The sequence below is a fragment of the Orycteropus afer genome, unplaced genomic scaffold (assembly GCF_000298275.1).
Source record: "Orycteropus afer afer isolate SDZICR_OR568_19922 unplaced genomic scaffold, OryAfe1.0 scaffold00085, whole genome shotgun sequence".
NCBI classification, from domain to species: domain Eukaryota; kingdom Metazoa; phylum Chordata; class Mammalia; order Tubulidentata; family Orycteropodidae; genus Orycteropus; species Orycteropus afer.
Genome location: NW_006921672.1, coordinates 6641900 through 6653678, shown reverse-complemented (window position 1 = coordinate 6653678; position 11779 = coordinate 6641900).

Below are 11779 nucleotides of genomic sequence, written 5' to 3'. Positions count from 1 at the left end.
TGAGTGAGTGAGGCTTGAAAACACACCACATTGAAAATCCTGCCACAGCAGCAGCGGCAGCCGCCAACAGCAGCGCTGTTAGTGAGCTAAGTAAGCACTGACTTCATAGAAAACCATAGCGTCGGCCATCTTGGAAAAGAGAAAAACAGTGGATTTACTTGCTTAAAGAAAGAAAAGAAAGCTATCTCTTCCCAGGAAAGGCTAGAACTAGCTTTTCTGTTTTTTTGGCCGGTGCTGAGTGGAATGACTGGTTTGGGAGAGGAAGGACTGGGTTCAGCTGTGGTGCTTTGTTGTAAAAGGCAGCCTGGCCTTTGCTACTGATAAGAAAGATGGAGCCTGGGTCTTAAGCCCACCTTCAGTGTACCTTTGCCACACGGTACTGTATGCGTGCCAGCTAAAAGGAGGGTGAGGGATTCTTTTCAGTCTGAGAATGAGTGTGTGTGAGTGAGGCGGTATCCACATTCTCAACTTCAAGTCATTGCAGTATCTTTTTCCCAAAAAAAAAAAAAATGGGGTTAGACGTTGCATTTCATAAAACTAACCGAAGTTTTGTCTACTGATGCAGCACAAGAGATGTTTAAAAAAAAAAAAAAAAGGAAAGACGCTCTTTAGGGTTTTGTTTTTTGTTTTTGATTTTTTTTTAATTATTATCTTTAGGGAAGACACTGACAAATGGTCAGAGCTCCTCCCATCCTGATACTTTCTTCATCAAGGCGCCTTTCCTATTATGGTTCAACTGTGAATGTAGAAGTGGGGGGAGGGGGGAGAAAAGAAAACTCTGAAGTTAGAGGATATAGAAAAAATAAAATTACAGTTGTTACAGATAAATATTACAGACTTCAAAAACAAAAAAGCCACAACCCAAACAAACCAAAAGTTACAAACACTCAGAATTGGCAACATAAAAGAAAAGCTCTCTCCTGACTTGTATAGTGGCAGCCTGGACACCCCCAGAAAATTGTGCCAAAGAGTTTAGAAAACAAATACAATGAAAGTAAATATACACACACAACAGCAAACTTCAGGTAACTATTTTGGATTGCAAAGATAAATTTAATGTTCAAACAATCAGATAAAATAACCATTTGGAAACTGCTTGGCCTTCTGTTCTCTTTTATTTGATTGACTACAATGCGGTATTGGTCTCTTGCTGCACTTCAAAACCAACTAACCAATAAAACAAGAAGTGTGTGTGTATGTGTATACACACATACATACACACATTTACTAACTAGAACTTTTGTGATGAAAATGGCACTTGAAAACAGTTATATTTTTCCACTGAAGATTAATAAAATGGTGTCAAACATTCCCCTGGTCACACACTTTAATGTTTTTTTTTTTTTAAGGTGTGATGTGCTGTGGTTACCATAAGTCAGACTTAATTATTTTTCCCTTTTACATGCAAAAAAGGGCATCCTAAACTTTGGTTTTAGAATCTTTCAGCAATAAGTGATGTTGGTGAGCTTTGATCCCCTTTTGGTTTTTCAGTTGTTAGGAATTTTTGCTGGCATTTTGAATATGCTGCTTTCAAAAAATTAAGGAAGTTTTTTAATTGCTTCCTGGTATTTGGAAGATTAAAAAACAAGACTTCATTTCCATCCTAAGAAGAGTATGGGCTTACATTTTCATTTGTCTCTTCCTTTACCATCTTCCCCTCCCTATCTAAGCTTTCCATTCATAAGTGGGATTGGCTTGGTTTTGCCCATCCACACAGCAGCATCTCTAATAGCTCTTGTACAGGGTATCAGATATTGTGCCTTTTGGTGCCAGGTTCAAAGTCAAGTGCCGATCTATGAACCAGTGTACAAAAAAAAAAAAAGAAAATCCAGGTGTTTGAAGGAGAGACACTCCATTGTGAACAAAGAGCTTACACCAGCACCTAAGCCCTATTGGAGGAGGCCTGGCCCTTTAATGCCTTGTTTTAATTTTAGCTGTTCCTTGAAGGGGAGAGGATGATAGACTAACCATTCCTGATGTTAGGGATGGGACGGGCTTAGGGAGGGGCCAGGAATATTGGGAAGAGTAAGAAAATCTGATCATTCCTCAGTGCTACCCATTTCTGTCCTGTGTGGGCTGCTTAGCTAGACAGCAGGAGAATAAAGTACACTGAGAACCATCATGAAAACAACCTTCCGTGTGTTTTGTCATGTTTTGTTCCAGGGAAGCAGTTGACAAGTGCTATTATTAATGCTTTCTCTCAGATCCATTCAGTGATGGAGAGGAGGAAAATGGGCTGGTTGAATTTTGGTCTTGGTGCCTCGCAGTTAACTGCACTGGTTATGCATTTAATCCTCCTCTTTTCTAGTTACCTTTGGCTAGTGGGTTTCCCATAGTCTAGGTATTTATCCTTAATCTTTACCACCTAAGGCAACTGGATGCAGAATGCATTCTGTCCACTCACTGTCTGGGCCTTCCCCACCCTAGTCTTGGCACATTCCTTCAAGAATGTAGTTACCGTCTGTTTGGGAAGATGTCAGTGCAAATGTGAAGAAAATGGGCATGGGACTAGGCTTTGGTTTGCCACAAGTGGCAGCTGCCTATATCAATTACATTTATTAATTTTGCTTTTCATTCTTCCAGTTCCCCTTGGCTCCCCTCTTGAAATGTTGAAATTTTGGCTGTGAGGCAACTGTAATTTTGCCTTAGGGACTTGTGGAGAAAGGGAGGGGGACTGCTCGGTGTAGTGTTTTAACTTTCACAGCTAAGTAATCTATTCACTCTTACTATTGAAGTGTGTTAGTCCAACTTTAAGAGAAATCCAGACTTCATCCGTTTTTGATAGCATCTTGGTTTTTGAAATAATTTAATCTGTAATTGGCATTCAGAATGCCCTTGGCATGCCAGTCTGTGATGGCATTTAAAGACCTGTTAAAACACTTGAGCCCAACTTTATTAACCAAAACTGATACCACCACCTTTATCTTCTAAATAAAGTCCACTTTATTTTTATTTTCAACCTTTTGTTGCTTCATTCTTGGTTCTAGATGGTGTTACCTCCTTTGGAGGTAAAATGGTCTGAAAGAAGGTGGTTTGTGTGATGATGGTTGTATGTATGTGAGTTGGGAAGAAGAAAGACATGTCTTTAAAACAGACTCTACATAGTGTTATATGGAATAAATAGATTTCCTACAAATGAAGTGGAAAAAGTACTACATGGAGGGGTTTCTTGTTTGGAGTGTTTGATTCTGAAGTAGTACTGGAGATTGTCCTCTGCTGCCTATTTTTCAGGCTAATGACCTGTTTCAAGGTTCATCCAAAGATTGGCTTTTTTACTGGGTTTGCAGCATGTATTTCATTTCTCCTTCCACAACACTCCCCTTCCCCCCAAGAAACTTGTAGAGGAAGGAACACCATCTTGGGATTTAAAACACTAGGACGGACCTTCATCCTGCCACTTAACAGCATACTGGCACTCACAGGCTACTTTATGGAAACGTGCACTTTCTTAGTTTATGTTTGTCAAGTAAAATGAGGGCTGATCTTAATTTTCCTCCCATGTGGCCTTTCACCTTCAATGATTGCACTCCATGTTAGTAAGGAATTTATGGTCATGCATTCCCCCCCCCATATGTTTATAAATTATATACTTGTAATACTGTACCTATATATTGTGTAATCGTAAAACAAATTAAAGAGCAATTATATGAAAAATATAAATAGAAGTTCTAATATTTTATGTCTTTACCCTATTTTAGAGATTACTGGGTTATAATAGGATAGCTTAGTAGTTAAAGACAGCATTAAATCCTAAGTGACAGCAATCAACCAAGGACAGTTCTCCCCAGGAAATACTTTTGGAGGAAAGAATGATAGAATCATCAAATGGTAGGGATGGACTGTTTCTTCCAAGAAAAAAAAAATTCCCCCTTTTCAACGTTTCTCTAAGTATCTTCCCATTATCCTATTGACCATCCCCAAAACAACACAGTAAAAGGTTAGCTTACTTGGTGTCATCAAGGGCCCCACCCAGCTTGAACTACCTGAAGTGAAAAATGGTAAACAGCAAGAAACTCTGGTGTGTTAAGTTATACCAGTTCTCACAACAGTCTTAACAGTCACAGTACCCATATTATTGATGAGGAAGAAGAGCATGAGTGATTGACTCATCACACCACAGCGTCACATGGGGCCTGAATTCAAACCCAAGCCTTTTGGATACCAAAACCCAAACTTCACACTTTTGCCTGGAAGAGATCTATCAGTCCCTCAAGTGAAACAAAACAGCACTATCTGGAAGTGTATTAGAATGTGTTTATGTACTGCCAGTTTCCCCCACTGTAATGTTTGCTCCCTAATGCAGTGACCTCGGCTGTCTTACGCTGTATCCCCAGCTTAGAGCAATGCCTGACATTTAGTAGACCTTCAGGAAGTACTTGTTGAACTAAGGGCATGTCAGCACCATTGGAATTTCTGTGGTGGCATCACTTAGCCCTTGAAGGGCAGAGCATCTAGAAACCTGGGAGTGGTAGGGCCTTGGGAGACTTGGGATGTAGTTCTTCCTTCTACTTGCTGCGTGACTCCAGGCTAACTTCTTAATATCGGGTTAACTGGAGAAAGGAGGACATCAATAATCACTATATAATGACCATTTTAAGCACTTCTAGATGCCAGACCTGTAATAAACATTTTACATAACAGTAACCAATCTTCACTCTATAGCAAAGGCACCATGTTTGTTCCATTTTACAGATGAGAAAACTGAAGCACAAAAGAACAAAGAACCTTGCCAAAGTTACACCAGCTAGCAGGCAATGCAGACCACACATGCTGTGCCTATAGCTACTGCCTCTTGCACACCACTGCACCCCTCCGTGGACCTCCTCCCACATACCAAACAGAATTCTTAGTGTTGCTTATTTCCAATTTTAGTAGCATATATGAAAGATGTTAATTGTTTCAATTTAATATTTCTTAAATCATGAATACTAAAAACTTGTAAAATCAAAATTGAGTTACATTATTATAACATTAATAACTGAGTGGAAACCTTTTTTTTTTTTTCCTTTACTGCTTCATTCTCAAAAAAGTTACTAATACAGGTTCACAAATACCACTTACCACAATATTGTAGCTAAAACACCAGAACACTTGACAAAATCTAACTGTCCAGCAGCAATGAAAACGTGTGCTTACAGCATGTGCAGATGAAACCATGTGATCTGAAGCATCGTTGTAATTGGGTAATAATGACAACTCTGACTGGAGTGTATTTTCTGAAACACTGACATAGAGTTTTAGCCTTATAGATATATTTATACATATAAGCTGGGCTTATGAAAAATGTTTTTGTTACTACTATGTTGTTGTTAGGTGCTGCTGAGTCATCTCCGACTCATAGTGACCCCATGTTCAGCAGAATGAAACACTGCCCGGTCCTGTGCCAGCTCCAGGATCCCTGCTATACCTCAGCCCATCATTGTAGCCACTGTGTCAATCCATCTTGTTGAGGCCCTTCCCCTCCTTCATTGACCCTCCACTTTACCAAGCATGATATCCTTCTCCAGGGAATGGTCTCTTCTTACAACATGGCCAAAGTAGGTGAGATGAAGTCTGGCCATTCTCACTTCCAAGGAGCATTCCGGCTGCACATCTTCCAGGACAGATTTGTTAGTTCTTCTAGCAGTCCATGGTACTTTCAGCATTCTTTGCCAGCACCACAACTCAAAAGCATTAACTCTTCCTCGGTCTTCCTTATTCATTGTCCAGCTCTCACATGCATATGAGGCAATTGCAAATACCATGGCTTGTGTCAGGCGTACCTTAGTCCTCAAGGAAGCATCTTTGCTCTTCAGCACTTGAAAGAGGTCTTTTGCAGCCAATTTGCCCAGTGCTATATATTGTCTGATATCTTGACAAGCAACTTTGCTTGCTGTGAGTGAGGATGACTTGAAACACTGATAAAGATTGAAGAATACAGTCTGCTGTATGGATTACACCTCAATATAAAGAAAACAAAAGTCCTCACAACTGGACCAATAAACAGGATCACAATAAATGGAGAAAAGATTGAAGTTGTCAAAGACTTTGTATTACTTGGTTCTACAATCAATGCCAATGGAAGCAGCAGTTATAGGGATATTTTTATAACAAATAATTTCTGCTGAAACCCTGCACAAAAATTGTATAGACAGTCATTTTGGGGACACCCCCTCTGACAGTGTCACCCAGTATGGTCTGCACCCCTCGCACCCCCTAGTGATGCCACTGTACTGCTGTGAAGACATAAAGAAGGGTGAAGACATAAAGAGCATCCAGAAACGTGGGAGTGGCAGGTCAAATGCAGGTCAAAGGATAAGCAGATGAGGCTCCGTGCTGCTGATGCTGAACAGGTTTCAGTGGAGCTTCCATATTAACATGGACTAGGAAGAAAGGCCTGGTGACCCCCTGAAAACCAGTCAGTGACAACCCCAGGCATCACAACAGTCTGATCTGCAACTAGTGGGGGTGGCACAGGGCTAAGCTTTTATTTTTAGGACCTGACAGCATTTTGATCTGCGTGGAGTTGCCAAGAGTCAGGACCCATTAGCGCAACAACAATGAGGCTCTATGTCAGGGGCTTATGGGAAAGCCCTGATTAAGGGTTTTTGGAATTCATTAGCAAAATGATTTTGTGTTAATTCTATAACGAGGTCTACTATTAACCTTTTAGCAACTGCCAAATTCTTAATTTAGGGAGGGGAGGTGACATTTTCCCTAAAGTCAACTTATTTTCCTCCCTGGAGTTTGAACCATCTCCCTGCACTTTTGCTCCGCTTCTCCTTTGAACTGGAAGCTTTCCACAACCAGGGCTGCAAAAGAGGGTGGATGTCGGTGCCTGATGGCCACAAAGGCCACAGGGCTGCTGAGTAAGTTCCGCATCTGAATTACCTCGGCTCCGTCAGCTGATCCCCCAGCACAGCAGGCAGGAGTTCTATGGAGCTGGAGCTCTTTTCTCTCCCAGGTGCTTGTTGGCCACAAGTTCCTGAGCTGAGCTGTCTTCAGTGTGAAATGTCCCTTCTTGTCTGAAAGAAAAGTACATCTCAGCTTTGGCACCCAGCCTGAGCTCTGGGTGTTTAGTGCAGAGGGGCAGCCTGTCACCATTCTGAGGGACAGAGAATTAAGAAATGGCTCTGTATGAATAAGCTCTCCACAGCAATGAACAATGCCTGCGATTTTCTGAGTACTGTCCTTCAAAATAGTTTAGTCTTGAGTATGACCTTGGGCAAATTCTTCAACTTTTCTGCTTCTCAGTTTCCTCATCTGTAAAATAGGGGTCCCAGTGCAAGATAATACATAAAAAGTTCTTAGTATAGTGCCCGGCACCCCTCATTCATTCACTCATAACAGCTATTGACTGAGTGTGTGCCAGGAACTGTAGCAGCACTCGCGATATAACAGTGAATTAAATAAACAAAATTTCCCTTCCTATGAAGCTCATGTTCTAATAAATAGTATACAGTAAATAGTCAGTAATATGATAATTTAAAATTTGTTTAGGAGATAGCAAAAATGAATGGTTATAGACAGTGCTTCTGTTTTCAGTCAAGAGTTATAAAACAACCAAAATAAAACTCTCTTTCTACCCCAAACCCTGCTAATTAATTTAGAAGATACACATTAGTTCCACAGGAATTTGGGGACTTGGTGAAGGAATGAATCTTCCCACCACTGTTCTAACCTCTGAGGTGATGGAAGGCCAGCAGCTGCCGTTGAAGTCTCAGGATGGTTTTCTTATTCCCTAAGGTCTGGCTGGAATTGAGGGCTAAGGTGGCACCCAGACCCTGCATTGTCACATGTGTCTAATCAATTTCCCTGCCTGCCTGATGCTATTTGAGTCATCTGGGTTTTATTTTGATTCAATCTCTTTACCGGCTGCTAATGCCACCTCCTACTCTTTTTTAGGCAAGAACAGGACAGGAAAGCAAGAGTCCTGGGAGTCAGAGACAATCTCTCCCTGATGGTTTCCAAGGAGGAAACAGGGATGACTAGGGCCTGCTTTCATGCTGTCTCACCTACCAGATTGCCAGAGAGGAGTCCTCACTTACCAGACCCTGAACACCACTTAAAAACGTTCTACAACTGGTGCCTGACCAGCTGTCCAGCACTTTCCTTTCTCCTCCTAACTTAGCTCCTACCTGACTTCTCCTTTCACCATGTTCCTGTTTTTTTTTTTTTTTTTTTAATAATTTTCAGTGTCCACTATGATAAGCCCTGATAATATCATGGGTTCTGAGAAGGAATTCAGACCAAGCTCCAGCTTTCTCAGATGAGGCAACAGGCCCAGAGTGGTGAAGTAACTAATTCAAAGTCACACTCCTTTGTGCATTTATTCATTCAACAAATATTCCTTACCCTTTAAGATTTAGCTTAACTGTCCCCTTATCAGAGAGCCCTTCCCTGACAACTCTATTGAAAATTGATCCCACCATCTCATTCTTTTCGATTGCCGCTCCTAACACTTTTACCCTTTATCACAATTTGTTTTATTAATTCATCTTTTTGTTTGATCTGACTCTCCCACTAAAATGAAAGCTCCATGGGAAAAGAGAGACAGGTCTGTCCTGTTCATTACTGTATCCCTAGCATCCACCAGATAGTGGGTATTCAGAGGAATCTTTGCTCAATAAATGTATAGTGACAAGGCACCAAATAGGACACATGGGGATGTGAATATGGAAGGGATATAGTCCCTGCTTTCTGTCTGGGTTGAGCAACAGAACTAGAAACAGGGAGAATGAAGTGAGATCAGGTCCAGGTGGAGGGAAGCTCATTTTAAGGCCACCCAAGCAAAGTTGTCACTTTGATGATAAAGGTGTACCTGACCTGAGCCATGGTCTTTTCAATTGCCTCATACGCATGCAAAAGCTGGAGAATGAAAAAGGAATGCAGAAGAATTGATGCATTCGAATTGTGTTGGCAAAGAGTATTAACTATATCTTGGACTACGAGAAGAACCAACAAATCAGTCTTAGAAGAAATACAAACAGAATGCTCCTTAGAAGCAAGGATGGCCAGACTTCAGCTCGCTTCCTTTAGCCACATCATCAGGAAAGGCCAACTGCTAAAAAAGGACAATGTTTGGTAAAGGGTCAGTGTAAATTAGGGCAACCCTTAGGACACAATAGCCACAATGATGAGCTCAAATGTACCAACAGTCATGTAGATGGCACAGGACTGGGCAACAGAAATGTTTCATTCTGTTAGAGGGTGGCTGTGAGTCTGAGCTCACTTGAAAGTAACAAACAACAGCAACAAAGTCAGACCTTGTCCCAGCTGGGTTGTGGCACCAACCACCCAAAAATCAGGATTGAACTATTTGGATGCACCCCTGCTGAGTGACTCAACCAGATATGAGCACCCCAACAGCAAGGGCTGACTACTCATTTGGCAGTAGGTGCTCAGAAGGTACAGACTCTGTGACCTTTCTCGTGAGGGAGTGCCTGCTGTTGTGGGCATGGCTTCAGCCAGTCAGTTTCACAGGTCCAGTCTGACCAAGTCCACACTCAAGGAGGGCCCAGAAACTACCTCACACCTTCTAGTTTAGCCTCTATAAAAATGGTGTAGAAGCATCATCTCACCTCCTGTAACTTCACAAGGGAGGAGAATCAAGATCAATAGACCAAGGCTGATTCCTATGAGTAGAGGTCAGACATGTCTCCAGTGTTTTGACCAATTCTTACACCAGCTCTCCCTCCCACAGCACTACTTCTCTGCTGGGTTCGATAATTTGTTGCAATGGCCACACAGAACCCACAGACAATACAATTGTGAGGTTTATTAGAGTAGTAACAGCTTACAATTCAGGATCAGAAATGACTCATGATCTAGTTCTTCAGTCAAAGCAACCTCTTCTCTGCGCCTGTAGGCATGTCTCTCTCTGGCCTTTGGCCTCTCCCTGCCCTGCTCAGGCGAGTGTTAGAAAGCTCTTTAGTTCTGCCAATAAGAGCCTGGAGGCACCCCACTCCACTAGCAAGCCTCATGTCCAAAGGCACTCAACTCTCTCACTCTGCGGACCAGGAGGCCCACCACACCACCTCTTGGTTCTGATGTCTCTGCTGCCACTGTTTCTCTGCTGTAGCTTCCTGCTGAATCCAGCATCACAGCTCTATGCCTCCTCGGTCTAGGAGGTTCTCAGTGTAGGGAACTCGGGCTCAAAGGACTTGCTCCGCTGTTGGTGCTCCAATGTTGGCTATTTCTTGGTGGTTGTGAGGTTCTTTCAGTCTCTGGGATGGCTCATTTTAAGCCTATTGTGATGGCAAAACGGACCAATTCCCCCTGCCCCTTAGAGTTCCATATACCTTATTTGGATGGTCCCACTCCCACAAGGGGGCCATGCACTTATTTACATTATTAGCAAGCTATCCAGTCTCCATAGTAGGCCACAAGCATTTCATTGGCATAGTCTACCCAGTCATTTGTTTTTAGACTACAGCTACAAGGGCCATATTAAATCACTTACTGTACCACAGCCTCCTATCTTTTGCCTGCTCTCCTGCTTCAGAAGAGAATTTGTGGAGTAGGGGAGGAAGGTGACACCTGTCTAGCCCTTGGGATTACTGGGCAGGTCATCCCAGATGGCTCAGCATAAACTAGTGACTTCCTGTACTGGATTATAAAAGGGAGCAGGCACTAGGAGGTGAGACTGAAAGGGAACTCAGCAGAAGGAAGGAAGCTGGTGAGAATTCTCTTCTTTGAAGAAAAGAGTCCAGAGTTCCTGCGGGCTCTCTTGGGACATGCTCACCCCTTAGTCCAATTTTCTTCCCACAGAAGGGGGAGGATGGCAGCCGCTGTTGCTTTTCACAGAGAGAAAGAAACCTTTTCTTTCTTCCTTCCCCTCCTAGACTCAATCTCCCCAGGAACCAGAAAGATAAACTCAGGTGCCCAGTGGCCTAACCCTTTCCTGGAGAGGGGTGCTTCAGAGCTAAAACCCTGCTTCTTGTCAGATGAAGATAGGAGGATATGTTTCTCTGTCCCTTGGAGATGCTTTTTAGCCAGCCAGAGTCCTCGAGAGTTTCCCCTGATCAGCCCCTACCTGCAGCCAGGCTGACCAGGTTTTTAATCCATCAGGGAATAATACAAATGATTCCGTACCCATTAACATCTTCTGAGGGGTCAGAGAACACCTTTCCTTCTGATCCCTTCTTTGCCCAAGGGGTTATCTGGGGCCAGGAATTAACAGCCCTACTTAGAAAGATTAAATAACTTGTCCAAGGTCATGTAGTGGAAAAGTGGCAAACAACAACACAACATAAATCTGCAGTTTGGCAGGTGCAAAAATCATCTTTGTGGAAAGGGTGAAATCTGCTGTTTCTTCATGTCACTGGCCCCTGTGGGCGCTTCTGTGTTGGGGGAAGGAGCGGTGTGTGGGAGAAGAAAGCTGTCTTTCTAAATGAACCTTTGACCTCCTTAGTTCACTCTCACTTCCTAAATTACTGATTTAACTAATTAACTAAACCCTCCGACTGCTCAGTATATTTTTTATCCGAGAGCAACGCCCCCCCCCCAGCAATGAAGAGGGGGTCTAATTTTCCTTCTTTAAAGAGCAAACATAAAAAAAAAAAAAAATCCAAATAAACAGCCTCAAACCAAAAAACAAAAGCACCACCTGCGCTGTCCGCAGACGCCCCCAAAACACACCACGCCACCTTGCGTTTGGAAGCGCCGGGGAGGGGGAGCGAAGCGCGGGCCTGGCCGCTCTGCAGGGAGCCGGGTGGGCGCCGGGCGCGCTGCCAGGTCGGGCCGCAGCCGCGGGGGCCGGCTGCCCCTCGCCACGTGCTGGTGGCAGCGGCGGGGTCCC